Source organism: Pinus tabuliformis, chromosome 1_2 (genome assembly GCF_031772625.1).
Source record: "Pinus tabuliformis cultivar Carrire ecotype Pingquan chromosome 1_2, CPIR1, whole genome shotgun sequence".
NCBI lineage: Eukaryota > Viridiplantae > Streptophyta > Pinopsida > Pinales > Pinaceae > Pinus > Pinus tabuliformis.
This window is the reverse complement of record NC_142298.1, coordinates 909,727,160-909,743,552: the sequence shown is the minus strand read 5'-3', so window position 1 is coordinate 909,743,552 and position 16,393 is coordinate 909,727,160. Positions and strand designations below refer to the sequence as shown.

Here is a 16,393-nt window from a genome sequence, read left to right as displayed (position 1 = left end):
CGATAGGCCTACAAAAGGATTTTTAATTTTTTAGGGGCCCTATATTCAAAATAAGGCTTGAAGAGAATCTCCACTATCAAATCAACCAAGGGTAGGCTTACTTAAAAGATGAAATTGAGAAACAAATTACTTCTCAGTTCTCCCTACAAAATATTTTTCAATTGCAAATACTAAATGAGGAACGTCCATGCAACCCTATTTTGGAGTTGTGTCACAAACTTTATGAAGCACAAAGAATATTGTGTGACTAGTCTTTGACTTTGGGTAAGCTAGCTGCTACCCTCTCAAACATGAACAATGATGATGGTAAGTCCTGGGATTAGACAGATTCCAATGTGAATTCTATAATGCCACCTAGTACTTTGTCAATCCAGACATTTTGCAGAGGTTTACAAAGAATCCATCAAAGAGAAATCATTGAGAACCAACTTAAACAAAGGCAATATCAAGTTTATACCCAATTTTAAAGATTCCAAAGTGACTATGAGTTGGAAGCCTATCACTCTGTTGAATGTCTCATGTAATAGTCTTACCAAAGATCAACACTCATAATCAAGCATATTCTCATGATTATTATCAAACCCGAGAAGACTTGTTTCACCAAAGGGCAATTTATCATCAATAATATTATTGCAATCTGTGAGGGCATGGAGTGGCCCAGTCATTATGGCCATAACATCTTATTCATAAAAAAAACCAGCTTCGAAAAAAAAATTACAAGATAGTGGGGTATCCCTTTATTCTACCTCTTGCATTTGAGCCAACTTCTCTAAAGGCTACTAAAATATTATTCACCAAGACCTAACTTTGTCTCCCAGAGTTAATCCTTTTTTGATCAATTTGCCAAACAGAGGCCAGTGTCGGTCTGATAACTCATAGGGTCAAGCAAGGTCTCATTAGAGTGCATTCGTCTGCACAAACCATACCCAATGATGCTTGTGAATGTGCTATGGATTTCTAAGCTAAGCTAAACATTCAGTGAGCTAAAACCTATTGCTATAGGTAGAGCTCACAGGACATGCCAGATTGACTTAAAGGTAGAGCTTACAGGACATGCCAGATTGACATAAAGTAGAGCTCACAGAAGGTGCCAGATTGACTTAAATTACAAGGGCGGGCTTGTGTCAAGTCAAGCCAAATTTTCAAATTCCTAGGCATTTCTTTCTCTTTTCAAGCAACATTTGAGGAACAATGGGACATGCTTATCCAAATACGGGAAAAGAATTTTGGTAAATGGATTTATAAGCCCAAGACTTTAGCAGCATGATTTCAAATCTGCACTAAAAGTTGGCTCCCATGCATGTTATTATTTATTGTATGTGCCCTTGGTTGCTTCTTTGTGCCAACTTTGATGGGGGGATGGTCTTCAACTTTTCATAGATTCAGGAACCTTTAATACACATGGAAGGAATGGAGTGGCTTGGGTATCTGCAGAACTCACACTCCAACTCATCCCTCTATGCTAAGTGGATTGTTTTTGCTCTGGAAGGAAAGGAAGGAAATTGTGTTCACATAGTAAAAATTTCTAATGGGGACTGAACCTTCAATCATTTATCAATGAGAATTACCCCGGCCAATTTTAAGATTAAATGTACCTTTCTGGTCCATAGCATATGGAAAAATTGGAAGGTTATAAAGCCAAAACCTCCATATAATCCACCTTGGCATCCCCACAATAAATAATTTTTGATAAATGGCTTGAGCCGTGAAAACATATATTCTAGTTGTACCAATTCCCCAACTCTGCTTGGAAATAGGTATTGACCTACTGTAGTCACTTACTTCACATTTCCATCCCATAAAAGGAATCCCTTCCTTGGAGATTAATTACAATAAACTGTGGACTTCCACTCAACTTGGCAGCTTATGTGAACTGAAAACTTTTTATTCATTTAGAAAAACAGGAAATAATATATTGTTTAATCAAACTCTGGTCATTAGTGACTTTTGTTGGGTTGCATATCATTGTCTATACCTAGAATCACCATAGGTGGCCTCATCCTCTAGACCAGCCTCCAAATGATAAGCTAAACAAAGTCCATCGATAATTTCGAAGGGTGAGAAGCAACAAGAAAATAATCACTGAGAAGTTAGTGCCCCAAAGACTGAGCCAGAAAACAATCCATCAAGAAGCCACCAACATAATGACAAAAGGATGAAATTCCAACATCGGGATCTGATACAAACTGTTATGATGTACTAATGATCAGGGCCTTTAATTTTGGACTTTCCTTGATTTTGGTTTTGGCATGTCATATGGCACTTTACTAGCTAGGCATATTAAGGTCAAGGTTTGAGACTTGATATGGTTTTCTTCCAAACCAATTTTGTAGCCCTTAGTAGCACCATTTTTCGATTGAAACACACCATGTATGTATTGTCATCATTAATAATAAAAAGAAGCTTTACCCACCAAAAACAAAAACAAAAAGAGGTCACAAAAACAAAAAGGGGTATCAAGCTTCCATTCCTAAACTTGAACTCAACCTTTTACCAAATAAACACAAGTCTTCAGTAACACATAGAATAATTAACAGGTCCAAAAGGGTTCCTTCGCTTGGGGAGAAAACAAATCAAATAAAACAAAAACAAAAAGAGGTCTCAAGCTTCCATTCCTAAACTTGAACTCACCTTTTTACCAAATAAACACAAGTCTTCAATAACACATAAAATAATTAACAGGTCCAAAACAGTTCCTTCGCTTGGTGAGAAAACAAATCAAATAAAACAAAAACAAAAAGAGGTCTCAAGCTTCCATTCCTAAACTTGAACTCAACTTTTTACCAAATAAACACAAGTCTTCAATAACACATAGAATAATTAACAGGTCCAAAAGGGTTCCTTCGCCTGGGGAGAAAACAAATCAAATAAAAAAATATCACCAAAAACTCGATCAAACTCAGGTAAAAGTCAAAGAGTGGTGTTAACTCCCAAAATTTTTGGAACTCAACAAAGATTTGGTTGCAAATAAAAAATGCTACAGAAGCAATAAGTTCCAATTGACTCAAGAGGCACTCAAAACAAGACATTTTCACACCAAAATGTGAGTACTAGAAAATAAATTTCGTCAATTTTTGCAAAAGTTGCACTGGGAAAGCAGTAGCCTCATTCAATCCCTACTACTACACAAATAATTGTCATGTTTTTTAGTTTTTAATGCAATCAAATCCAGTTAATTAATTTATTTTATCTTTCCATGCCAAAAATTTGCTCCACGACCCATTTCATTTTGGAATGTGATGCTTTCAGAAACATCAGGGACAATTATGGCAATATGTTCGCATCGGTCCCTTGGCATTGTCTTTTCAGCAAGGTGACTGTTAGAAGGTTGGGTCAGTTCATCATCAATTTGAATAAGAAAATGGCTGAATTGCAAAAATCGAAAAGCATGGAGGTTGGTTATCCCATAGAATATTTTTAGTCTCATGGACATTAAAATTTCATTCATTCATTCATTAAAAAAATGAACCGTAATCAAATAAATTTAAAAATAACTCCATGACCATCCCCAACCAAAAAAAAAGATCCATCCCATGGACCCAATAATTAATGAAAATGATATCGTATCTCGGTCACAGGCCTCAAAATTATATATTGACAGACAACATATAACATCAACATTATCATTGGTTTTTTATCTCACTATATTTTCCATTGCATCACCACTTGACACTACGTGTTGTGCAATCGTTGTCGAAACATTATCTATAAACTGAAGGGAATATCATTTTTTGTGGGTTGTTTGGTGGAGAAGTAATCATCAATTCAGCGGTTCTACCAGAATTTACTAGTGGATTGTCGAACCTACAAACTCTTTTATTTGTTTACCAAGATGGTTGGAGGAAGATGCCACAACAGCAGGCGGAAAGGATTTTCCCCATTAGAAAATAGTGAAGTTGCAACTAGTTGCTCTTCCCGGGACGAAGATAAAAATGAAAAAATATCCTAATCGGTCAAATAATTTAAATTATCTGAGTTGCAACAATTGTTGAATGAAGTTGTCTAGTAGCACCCAGATTCAATTCAGAAGCTCAAGGTAACAGGAGATTGTCAAGAACAACAAAATAAAGTAATGCAAAAGAAGGTAGATAGTGTGAGTTGTTTGCCTGAAATCCAAGTCTGGGAGTTTTGTTCCTGTCATGTCCCTTCCCCAAAGAATTTGTAACAGGTTTTGTCTCTCCATAATTTTGTACAAATTCTGTTAAGGAAAAGGACCTAAGCAATTTTGACTTAGGAACTTAGGAGAAATGAAGGCCAAATTAATTTGTTAGTAGAAGGTGGGGGCCACCCACGTGGGAAAACGCATTGGGAAATTCGAATTGCCTTGGAGGGAAATCGTATGGATTTTGGAGGGGCCCACATGGGGAAAAGGGAGGTCCACGAAGTCATTAGAAGGAAGAGTTCCTCACTTGGGGATTCATTCATTCTTGCATATCGAAAATCACTTGACTGTTTGCTCAAGTTGCTTAGCTGAGTCAACTGGTTGCTTAGCTCATAGCCACGAATCTCTCAAGCGGGAGATTTAACCTTACCTTCAAGGGACTACGAGTGCCACCCTAGGAAGGCATTTTCAGAGCACTTTGAGGAGCACCAGGGAGGATTCATAGCCAGCACATTCAACCACAAACTAGCAGTGCATATTTTTGGGCCAGCAGAGAAGGGAACACGTGGTTGGGGACAGAGCTTTATTGGGTCAGCACTTGTCGGAGGAATCTGAAGAGTTGAGGGACTTTAGGAGGTCAGCACTTGGGAGGAGTTTTGGAGCAGGTGAGTGCAACAATTGGGCAGTTCGAAACTCATCCTTGGAGGACAGCACAGAGGGCCAGACTGAGCAACACATGGGTCTTGAGGGAGAGAGCCATAGCACCGGAATTACAGTTGGGAAGGAAGGAAATTCACAAGGGGACTCATTCCGATGATTTGGGGCAGTTTTGGAGAGCTTTCCTAGCTTCATTCAAACAGGCCGAGTTTGCCAGCTTCAGCAGAGGACGGACTCCTTGGGAATTGAATTTCAGAAGTCTAAACTAGGCCAAACCCTTCCTGGGTTTTGGTGGGTTTTTGTTGAGGATCCGGGAGCTGAAGTTTTATAATTTTCTAAGCACAGGAAGCAGTGATTCTAGTCCTTTTGTTCTAGTAGATAGCGCAAATAAGCTACGTTACCGGATCCGTCAACCGAGGGTCACAGATCTCCGTATCCTTGGATCTGATCTGGATACGGAGAAATACATGGAAAATACGACACGTGGCGGATGGAAATTTTTGGAAACAGCTCCTCCTTGCCAGAAACATATGCCTAGTAGAATGCCAGAACCCGCATAACTTTTGCCTAAATTTTGAAACCCGAAAAAGTGAAAAAGTAAAATCTGCGTTGGAGTTTAGGGTTTTTGCTTTGTACACTAGTTAAAGTTAGGTGGTCCCCCTTTGGTTGGCAGTGCACCCAACAGGCGGAACAGAAGCGTTTGGCGTTTACGGTTTAGCTTTCAGTTTTTTGGTGTTTAGCTTCAGGGGGCCCAGCGTTCAAGTTCAAGTTTCAACGTCTGTCGGCTGGACCAAAAAACCGCGCAAGGTATTTTAAGTTTTTTATGGAATGTGCTGAAGCCTGAAATCTTTCCCAGGCCGCATTGTTTTTATATAAACACAGCCGCATTGTTATTACCAGAACAATAAAATATTAAAACCTCCCTGTAGCAGTTCGAGGGTTCCAAGCGACAGTTCGAGGGTTATTACCAGGACTGCGATAGACGCATTATTTAAAATAACCATAGTTATAACTTATCAGCATTATTACGGTTTACGACAGCCGCGTTATTTTTTTTAATTATCAGCGTTTACAACTTTACGGTTTACCCATAGATTTTATAATATATATATTATTATTATCAGCGTTTAGTAGTTTACCCACGGGAGCGTTTATATATAATATTATCAGCGTTTGCGTTTATTATAAAATATATATTATCAGCGTTTATAAATTATTACTATCAGTTTGATAAATTATTAAATTATCAGCGTTTAGTTTAAACTTATCAGCGTTTATATAATTTGAAATATATATATATAAAATTTAAATACCAGCCATTAACTTTGGCTTTGTAGGTTAACCATTGTTTCTCGGATGAGATTTATTTCTTCACAAACAGCATGCCCCATCAGCTTTGTTGGTATGTCAACTGCTTTAGCCAATGCTCAGTAAGGGTTACTTATAAAAGATAATCCCTGTTTGACTTTTCAATAATTTGAGTCTTTGTCATATGATTATTAAAATTTATGTAATATTGGATAGCAAATCCTGCTTTGAGGTTTTACCAGCCATATTGGATATGCTGCTGTTTCATTAACTTTCAAATGAGTTTTCAAATGAACATTTAAAAGAAATCATATATATTTTAATTTTAGCTTTTGGTATTGATATTTTGATATATACATAATATTATAATAATAATATATATATGTAGCTTTCAAATGAATATTTAATTTTTTAAAATCTCATATATATTTTAGTTTTTGTCTATTGATAAATATATATTAGTTATTTAATTCAAATTGTGTATGGATGATTATTAAATTTTAATACATTATATTTTGAATTTTATATGCAGTTGTGAGTCAGAGTAAGTTACGTAATCTATATATCATTATGGAGCCATCACAGCGCGAGCAGAGTGAAGGGGAAATCATCAAGACAGACCCAAAATCTCCTCTATGGCAGTATGTGGAGATTATTGGAAAAAATCCCGGAGGTGGTTCATTTAAATGGAAGTGCAATGAATGCCAAGATATAAAAAATGGCTCATATACTAGAGTGAAGGCCCATCTCACTGGTCAAACTAACACGGGTGCAAGTATGCACCGGACCAAAATATGCAAATGGCAAACTTGGCCAAGGTTTGAGTCCTGGAAAAATGCAATTCTATGCATCTTTGCAAGACGTTGCTGATAGGAAGCATGCTAAGGGAAAATACCCTGTGCAAAGCTCTACAACTAGGCCTCCATTGCCATCTAGGCATACTGCCACAACTAATAAAAGGCCCACTCTAGGCCCTCTTGAAGCAGCATTCAATAATCAAGGTAGAGAGATAGCTAATGAACATGTAGCTCGTTGCATCTATACAAATGGGCTAGCATTCAATTTGGTGCATTCCCCTTATTGGCAACAAATGATTAAAGCAGTGAATGAAGCGCCAAAAGGGTACAAAAGCCCTGGATATGAAAAGGTCTGCACTACTTTGTTGGCATCAAAAAGACAATCTATGGATAGACAGCTACAGGCAATCTGAGATACATGGGAAGAAACAGGGGTGTCCATCATTTCTGATGGATGGAGAGATCAAAGAAACCATCCATTAATTAACGTTGTTGCAGTATGCCCCCAAGGGGCAATGTTTTTGAAGGTTGTTGATTGTAGTGGAATAGAGAAAGATGCATCTTTCATATCCACAATTCTTATTGAGGCAAGAGAAAGCGTGGGGCCACGTAATGTTGTCCAAGTCATTACGGACAATGAACAAGTTTGTAAAGCTGCAGGTTTGATTGTGGAGGGTCAATATGATCACATCTTTTGGACTCCATGTGCAGTACATTCACTGAACCTTATTCTTGCCAAGATTGGTGAGATTGAATGGATTAATGAAATATATGTAGCAGCAAAGGAAATCCAAATTTTCATAACCAATCATTTAATGTCCCAGGCCATTTATAGAGGTTTTGCAAAGTTGGAGCTACTAAAGGTATTTTCTTTTAATCAATATTATTTGTATTGGAAATTCTTTTAATTGCAAATTTATATATGATTTCTCATTTCAATTTGAGATTTGACTTTTGTACTTTTTGAAACTTGTAGGTTGCTGAAACTCGTTTTGCCTCCCACACTCTTGTCATAAAGAGGCTTGTGGAGGTGATACAAGCATTACAAGCAATGGTCATTGACCCTCTTTGGGAATCATGGAGGACTTCCATTTCTGATAGAGGGAAAAAAATCAAGTCCATCATTCTTGATGATGCATGGTGGGACAAGGTCCAATATCTTCTATGGTTCATTGAACCAATCTTGACCTTGATCAGGGCATTTGATACAGATACACCTTGCTTGGGGGAAGTTTATGAAAACATTGATAGTATGTTAGAGAGGATAAGGGAAATTATCAGGGCAAGTGAAAACGACCCTGATGAAACATTCTATTATTTAGTGAAGGACATAGTTACAGAAAGGTGGAACAAAATGACCACACCATTACACCTTCTGGCATATGCATTGCACCCTAAATACTATCATTCCAAAGTTTTGTCTTTACCAGGTAGAACAACACCAAACAAGGATTCTGAAGTGGTACAAGGATACAAAACAGCTTTGAGGAAAATTTATAGAGATATGGGAGTTGCAATGGAAGTCCGCCAAGAATTTGGAGGGTTTGTACAGTCTACAAGTAGCTTTTCAGATCCAGTAGCTATGGACAATCGAGGACATCTTGATCCTATTACTTGGTGGGGCTTCCATGGTGGGGATAACATTCATCTCTCTACTTTAGCCACCAAGTTATTATCACAGGTTGCTAGTTCCTCATCAGCTGAGAGGAATTGGAGTACATATGGCTTCATCCATTCAGTGAAGCGAAACAGGCTGGGAGCGGCAAAGGCTGAGGATCTTGTTTATGTTCATTCCAACCTCCGTCTTCTATCACATGTTGAACCAGAGTATAAAAAAGGTCCGAGCAGGATGTGGGATGTGGAGCCTGAGATCTCTGACTTGAACTTGACACTAAATGCCATGACTCACCTCAACCTACTTGAGGATATTGTTCCACCACCAGTCCAGCCTACTGATGCAACTTCCTACATTCTAGGACCTCCATCATCTATTCATGATGTAGATTTGCAATATGCAGAAGATAGAGATCCATTTGAAGATATGTAAATGTATTTACTATTATCATTTATGATATTATGATCCTTTTTGTTACTTTGTATGACGGATGATGCATCATTTCAGTGTTTCAGTCTTCCTATTCATAATATATCTAATGGTTTCGGTTCTAAAAGTGTTTGATGGTTCAATGGAGTATTTGATTTTTGAACTCTAAAGTGTTTTTTAAAATTTTAAAAATATTATTATATTTTATTTTTTTGTACGTGACGTATCCTTGCCGTATCCGGATCTTGGATTTTCAAAAAACTAGTGGATCCGGATCCGGATCCGGATCCGTATCCGTATCTGTATCCGTATCCGAACCCTGGTAACATAGCAAATAAGTTCAAAAGCAGCAGTTGGGAAGCTCTCAGATCGGCGTTTGCTCACCTGGGTTTTTTCACGCTTGTCCTTGGAGACAAGCCCAGGCCCAGGGGCACCATTCCATTCAATGTTGTATTTTCCCTTGATGATTTAATAAAATGGCTCAGCAATTCTCTATTTCCAACGTTTTCATGGGTGTATGATGTTTATTTCGCATTTCTGATTGCTGGATTGTCTGTTTTCTTTGGTATCACTTAATTTCCTAGTTAGAAACATTACAGTTCCGCATCACTCCTTCCCCAAGAACTCGACCAGGCGCAATGTTGTACTAGCAGCAGATCCAATCCAATATCCTATAGTAGATCCTCGGGATGCAGAGGCAAACTTCGATGAAAGAAATGGGAAAAAGGTAATGAAATATCTTGATCCCGGGATCAAATCTCTCTTCCAAGATCTCTCCTTCAAAATTGGGCTTTGAATAGTGGCCCTTTAAGTGCTCCGTTCTCCATTCGTCTTAAAACCCTCTCTACAGGGAAAACACTCATTATAGAGAATGTCATTCCAGAGAATAGGTAGCCAAATGGTACATACAATACCAATGCTAACTTTCATTGAAAGCAAGGCATGTAATCTAGATGCTGAAATGCAAACGATCCATAGGATATCTACAATGATAATGCGACCTTTCTGTTTGTTGGAGTTGAAAGTTTGAATCCAAATCACAGAACTTGTTAAAGAATTTTTTGTAAATCTGAGTGATTGTAGGAAGGCCAGATGCGTACGCTAAGTCATCTGTTTTGGTCTCCAGTGTTTAATGAAATAGGGGACCTGGTTATGGAAGACTATTATATTTATGCACTATGTGCATCACCTTCATGGTGATTTTCATTTTAATTAAACAAATAGAGAGGGAATACTTTAAAATGACAACAAAAAATACAACAATATCTCAACAAAATCTGCAAAAAATGCAATCTGAATAATGCGGCAACAGAGTTCATTCAATGCAGCGACAACTTAAAATTAACGGATATTGAATTCAAAAAGGTATGTAACTCCATATTGAACCCGAACAGATGTGGATGGGCTCGAAATTTTTCTCACCTGGAGAAATTGCCGCTGGCTGGGGGCTTAGGTGATGAAAATTATGTTAACCAGTTTCTTCCCTATGGTCGACAATGTCATTCCCATACTCGAGGACTTTTGCCCCGTGCACCAATTGCCAGGTCCATGAAATTCCATTGATGAATATATCTGGGCATTATGATTATTATTACTGTGACGAGTATTATTACTACCAGCCCCTGCTGCTACTGCCCTCCTCTGTTGGGTCCCTATAATACTAGTGATTACCCCATTACTATTGTAGTTACACCCCTTATTAATGTTGTTGTGCCCCTATTGCCCCCATATTGTTATTACTGTGCCCCATAGAATCCCTCTATTGTTATTTTTGTGGCTTTATATTATTATTGTTAGGTCGGCTGGATTATATTGTGACTCCTTAGACTCCTATATATAGAAAGGAGGTTTTGTCATTTGAATCATCCAAGAATTGTTCATTTATGTAATGTAAAGGAGGTTGCCCCCTCGAAGAGGCTGAATTCTAAGCCGTTGATTCATCTTTTCTATCGTTTCTTGAGCTGGTTTCATAACATTTGGTATCAGAGCTTTGGATTCTAGGGTTTCGCTGCTCCAAACAGGTCATCGTGGTATTTTCGCTATAACATTTTTTCTGAGACGTTTCAGAAGTTGCAAAAAAAAACCAATTTGAGAAGAAGTCGCGCTGAACCTCGGGTCCGAATTTCAGTTTTGCGCTATATTTGCGGAGATATGATCTGAGGAAGTTGGTCTTTTTGCAGACTCCTGAATTACATTCCAAAGAGGTGACCTGGGGAAAATCGTCATAACTTTCTCTCTGGGGATTGGATTGAAATTTCATAAGAAGGTACAGAAAGAGGACGGACTGTAGTTTCTTGTATGCATTTTTTTAGATCCAAAGGTCGAAACAGTGACTCGTGGCATGTCGTACAAGTTCCCTCTACTGAACTAATCTATAATCAAGTCACTGTGGGAGATTTCGCATAACTCTTCCTTGGAGAATCCAATTTGGGTCAGACTTGTGGCATTGGAAAGAGGACACAAAGGGCTACTGCAGGTCACAAATTCAGAACTAGATGATCGGAAAGTACAGAGATACATCAAAGGCAATATCGAGCTCCTACAAAGTGAAAAAAGGTGTGTAGATTTTCTTAAATTTTTGCTTAAGCTTGGTTTGAAAATTTATTTTGAAGGAATTCAAAGGGCATAATAGAGCATTATTATCGGTAACTGATGCCCCAAGGAAAGAAAATGCAAACACCTAGTAAGGAACCTGAAAGCTCTAGCATGACTCATGAAGAAGAAGAAGAAATGCTATATGATATATCAAAATTACAAGAACAAGTGCAACAAGTGTCACTTGCACAAAAAGCAACAGAATCTAAGATGGATGGTTTAAGGAAAGATGTGGAAGCTAAGATGGATGGTTTAAAGAAAGGTGTAGAAGCTAAGATGGATTGTTTAAATAAAGGCGTAGAAGCTAAAATTGATGGCATGGATGATAAGATGGAAGAATTGAAGATAAATATGAATAAGTTGCCACAAGAAATGGTCACTAAGGGTGAAAGGGTACTAAAGGAAACTCATGATGAGAACAAAAGAAATGTTAATCATGATTCCATAGACTCTAATGTTGGATCGAAGACTCACCATGTTCCAAAAATCGATATGAGGAAGTTTGATGGCAAGGATCCCACCACATGGATATTACAGATGGAGCAATTCTTCGATCTCAATAATGTGCAAAACACACAAAAGGTACGTATGGCAACTTTATATTTGGAACCAAATCAGTTTGTATGGTATCAATGGCTTTTCTCTCGTAAACAATTTATCACTTTTGAAATTTTTACAGAAGAATTGATAGCACATTATGAGGATACAAAAAGCAACACTTTTTTTAGCCAATTGATAAGTCTCAAACAAAAGGGTTCAATAATGGAGCACATTGAGGAGTTCCAAAAATTGAACATAAGGGTAAAAGATATTCCAGAGGAGCATAGGATTGATGTGTTCATAGGGTCTTTAAAGGATAATATCCAACATGATGTTTGCCTTTGGGAACCTGATTCATTAGAGAAGGCATTCAGGTTAGCAAAAAAAATGGAAAGCAAAATTATGGCAACCAGGAAGCATACCACTCACAACTATAAAGACGGAAGTGTTGTTGCCCCTAGTCTTCCACAACCTATAAGGTTGACACCACAACAATTGGAAGAAAAAAGAGCAAAAGGGCTTTGTTACAGTTGTGATAGCAAATACACTAAAGGTCATAAGTGTGCTGAGAAGAAATTATTCTACATAGATTGTGAAGAGGAAGAAGAAAAGGAGCAAGAAAGGTCAAAAGAAGAGGATATACTCCGGGAACAAAGCCTAGATGAAGAACAAATAAATCCGACCATATCTTGTAATGCATTGGCGGGAATTACCACTCCTCAAACCATCAAGATAGAAGGACAAATCAAGAAGAAAAAGGTAATAGTGTTGATTGATTCAGGAAGCACCCACAATTTTATTCATTGTAAGGTAGCAAAAGAATTGAATTGCTTCCTATATCCAGCACCAGAGTGTCAAGTGATGATTGCAAATGGAGGAACAATAAATTGCTCTAGAAAGTGCCATAATATCAAGCTATCCATGGGAGAATATGTATTGACTAGCCCAATGCTTTCCATTCCAATGGGAGGTGGTGATGTTGTACTAGGAGTCCAATGGCTACAATCCTTGGGTACAATAGCTTTTAATTTTCAAGAAATTTTCATCAAATTTTCTACGGAAGGAAAGGAAGTTGAATTAATGGGTATTGCAGGGAAACCAGGAAAGATAATCAGCTCTAATGGTATGACAAAGCTTCTAGAAAAGGAGCAAAGAGGTGTAATTGCAAAATTATGTTCGCTAGATTTTTCCACATCGGAATCATCTATTTCTCCAGATCTCCAAAAAGTCTTGGACAATCATTCCAAGGTATTTGAGACTCCCAAAGGTCTCCCACCTATGCATGATCATGATCATGCTATTCATCTGATTCCAGGAAGTGTTCCTCCAAACATCAGGCCGTACAGATATCCCTATGTCCAAAAGAGTGAAATTGAACGTATGGTTGCAGAAATGCTAGAGGCTGGTATAATTCAACTGAGTCAAAGTTCTTTCTCTGCTCCAGTAGTATTGGTGCACAAGAAGGATGGATCATGGCGCATGTGTCCGGATTATAGGGAGCTCAACAAGCTCACTATTAAAGATAAGTTCCCCATTCCTGTCATTGATGAATTACTGGATGAATTGCATGGATCAATTTACTTCACCAAGTTGGATCTTCGTTCAGGATATCATCAAATCAGAATGAAGACTAAAGACATTCCAAAAACAGCATTTAGAACTCATGAGGGTCATTATGAATTTTTGGTCATGCCTTTTGGCCTTACCAATGCACCTTCAACATTTCAAGGTTTGATGAATTCAATTTTCAAACCATTCCTTAGAAAATTTGTGTTAGTATTTTTTGATGATATACTAATCTACAGCAAGTCTTGGAAGGATCATGTTGAACATGTTGACAGGGTGCTACAACTATTGGAGGAGAAACAATTATATGCAAAAAGATCCAAATGTTTCTTTGGAGTCCAGGAGGTGGAATATCTGGGTCATATTGTATCTCATGAAGGAGTTAAGGTAGACCCTATCAAAATTAAAGCCATTAAGGAATGGAAAATCCCCACATCCATAAAGCATCTGCGAGGATTTCTCAGGTTGACAGGGTATTATCACAAGTTTTTTAAGAATTATGGGAGAATAGCAACACCTCTAACAACATTATTGAAGAAAGATGCATTTTCATGGACTCCGGAAGCAACAAAGGCCTCTGAACATCTTAAAGAGGCAATGTGCCAAGCACCGGTCTTAGCTACACCGGACTTCACAAAAACCTTTATTGTGGAATGTGATGCTTCAGGAAATGGAATTGGTGTTGTTCTAATGCAAGATGAAAGACCCATTGCTTTTGAAAGTCATCCAATCAAGGGAAAGTTTTTAAGCAAAGCTATTTATGAGAAGGAAATGTTGGCAATACTCCATGCACTTAAGAAATGGCGACCCTACCTAATGGGAAGACACTTCAAGGTAAAAACGGATCATGATAGCCTTAAATACTTTTTAGAACAAAGATTATCCTCTGAAGAGCAACAAAAGTGGGTCACAAAGATGTTGGGTTATGACTTTGAAATCATCTACAAAAAAGGGAAGCAAAATGTGGTGGCAGATGCACTCTCAAGAAAGGATGAGGATGTGGAAGCATTGTTGTGCGCCATTTCTATTATCCAACCAGATTGGATAAACAAAGCAAGGGAGGAATGGAAGAATGACGAAGAAGTGTGGGCACTTATTCGAAAGTTACAACAAGATTCCAATACGTCTAATACATTTAGCTGGAAAAATGATTTGTTATGGTACAAAGATCGCTTATACCTCTGTAAGAATTCCCAGCTAAAACAAAAGATTCTTATGGAATTGCACACTTCTCCCTTAGGAGGGCACTCAGGATTTTTAAAAACTTACCACAGGGTTAAGAAGGAATTTTTTTGGAATGGCCTTAAATCAGATATTCAAAAGTTTGTGGCGGAATGTTTGGTTTGCCAACAAAATAAAGTTGAAACAATTAAGACATCGGGTCTATTACAACCTTTATCCATTCCAAGCCAACGTTGGGAGGAGGTTTCAATGGATTTTATCACAGGTTTACCCAAGTCTGAGGGAAAGAGTGTCATCATGGTGGTAGTTGAGAAACTTACCAAGTATGCACACTTTTGTGCATTATCACATCCATTTAAAGCCAGTACAGTTTCTACTGCATTTATGGAAACAATTCAAAAGCTACATGGAAACCCAAAGATTATTGTAAGTGACAGAGATCCCATTTTCACTGGAAATTTTTGGACAAAATTATTTTCTTGTCTTGGTACTCAGTTAGCTCATAGCTCATCTTATCATCCTCAATCTGATGGGCAAACTGAGATAGTAAACAAATGTTTGGAAGGATATCTTCGTTGCTTTGTATCTGATAAACAGACACAATGGGTCAAATGGTTGCCTCTGGCTGAATGGTGGTATAACACTTCCTTCCATACAGCAACAAAAATGACCCCATTTATGGCATTTTATGGGTATCAACCACCATCCATCACATCATATTTAAGAGAAAATTCTAAGGTTCAGGCAGTGGAACATCACATCGAACATCAACAACAAGTCCTCCAACTCTTAAAGGATAACCTCGTGTTGGCACAGAATAGAATGAAACAACAGGCAGATCAACATCGCAGTGAAAGAAGTTTTGATGTAGGTGATTGGGTATTCCTACGGCTACAACCATATAAGCAAATGTCCCTCAAGCAAGCTAAGAAGGATAATAAATTATCACCAAAGTATTATGGTCCATACAAGGTGTTGCAAAAGATTGGTACTATGGCATACAAATTGGAGCTTCCTGCAGCTTCTCGATTACACCCAGTTTTCCATGTTTCATGTTTAAAGAAGGTTATATGCGACAAGCTCCCAGTTCAAACAATATTGCCAGAACTTGAGGAGGAAGGAAAAATTATATTGGAACCGGAAGAAGTCACAGAAACAAGAACTCGACAGCTACGAAATCGATCAATTTCAGAGTATCTTATCAAGTGGAAGAACTTATCCGCTGAAGATTCCACATGGGAGGATGAGAATTTTATGCAGAAGTATCCAGAACTACTCAAGCGTTGAGGACAACACTTTTTTGAAGGAGAGGGGCATGTTGGGTCCCTATAATACTAGTGATTACCCCATTACTATTATAGTTATACCCCTTATTAATGTTGTTGTGCCCCTATTGCCCCCATATTGTTATTACTGTGCCCCATAGAATCCCTCTATTGTTATTTTTGTGGCTTTATATTATTATTGTTAGGTCGGCTGGATTATATTGTGACTCCTTAGACTCCTATATATAGAAAGGAGGTTTTGTCATTTGAATCATCCAAGAATTGTTCATTTATGTAATGTAAAGGAGGTTGCCCCCTCGAAGAGGCTGAATTAAGC

At 37.9% G+C, this 16,393-nt stretch overlaps 1 long non-coding RNA gene across 2 annotated transcripts in view; it reads right to left on the bottom strand.

Annotated features, from left to right (window-relative positions):
- The window catches only part of LOC149208905 (uncharacterized), a 30,395-nt gene extending 19,921 nt beyond the window's left edge, over positions 1-10,474 (bottom strand). Inside the window, exon 1 of one of the 2 annotated variants that reach the window (XR_016252166.1) lies at positions 10,331-10,474. This is a non-coding gene — a long non-coding RNA (uncharacterized LOC149208905). The remainder of the gene's footprint in view (positions 1-10,330) is intronic. The other variant, XR_016252167.1, reaches the window with a different exon arrangement.
- Positions 10,475-16,393: the final 5,919 nt, after the last annotated feature.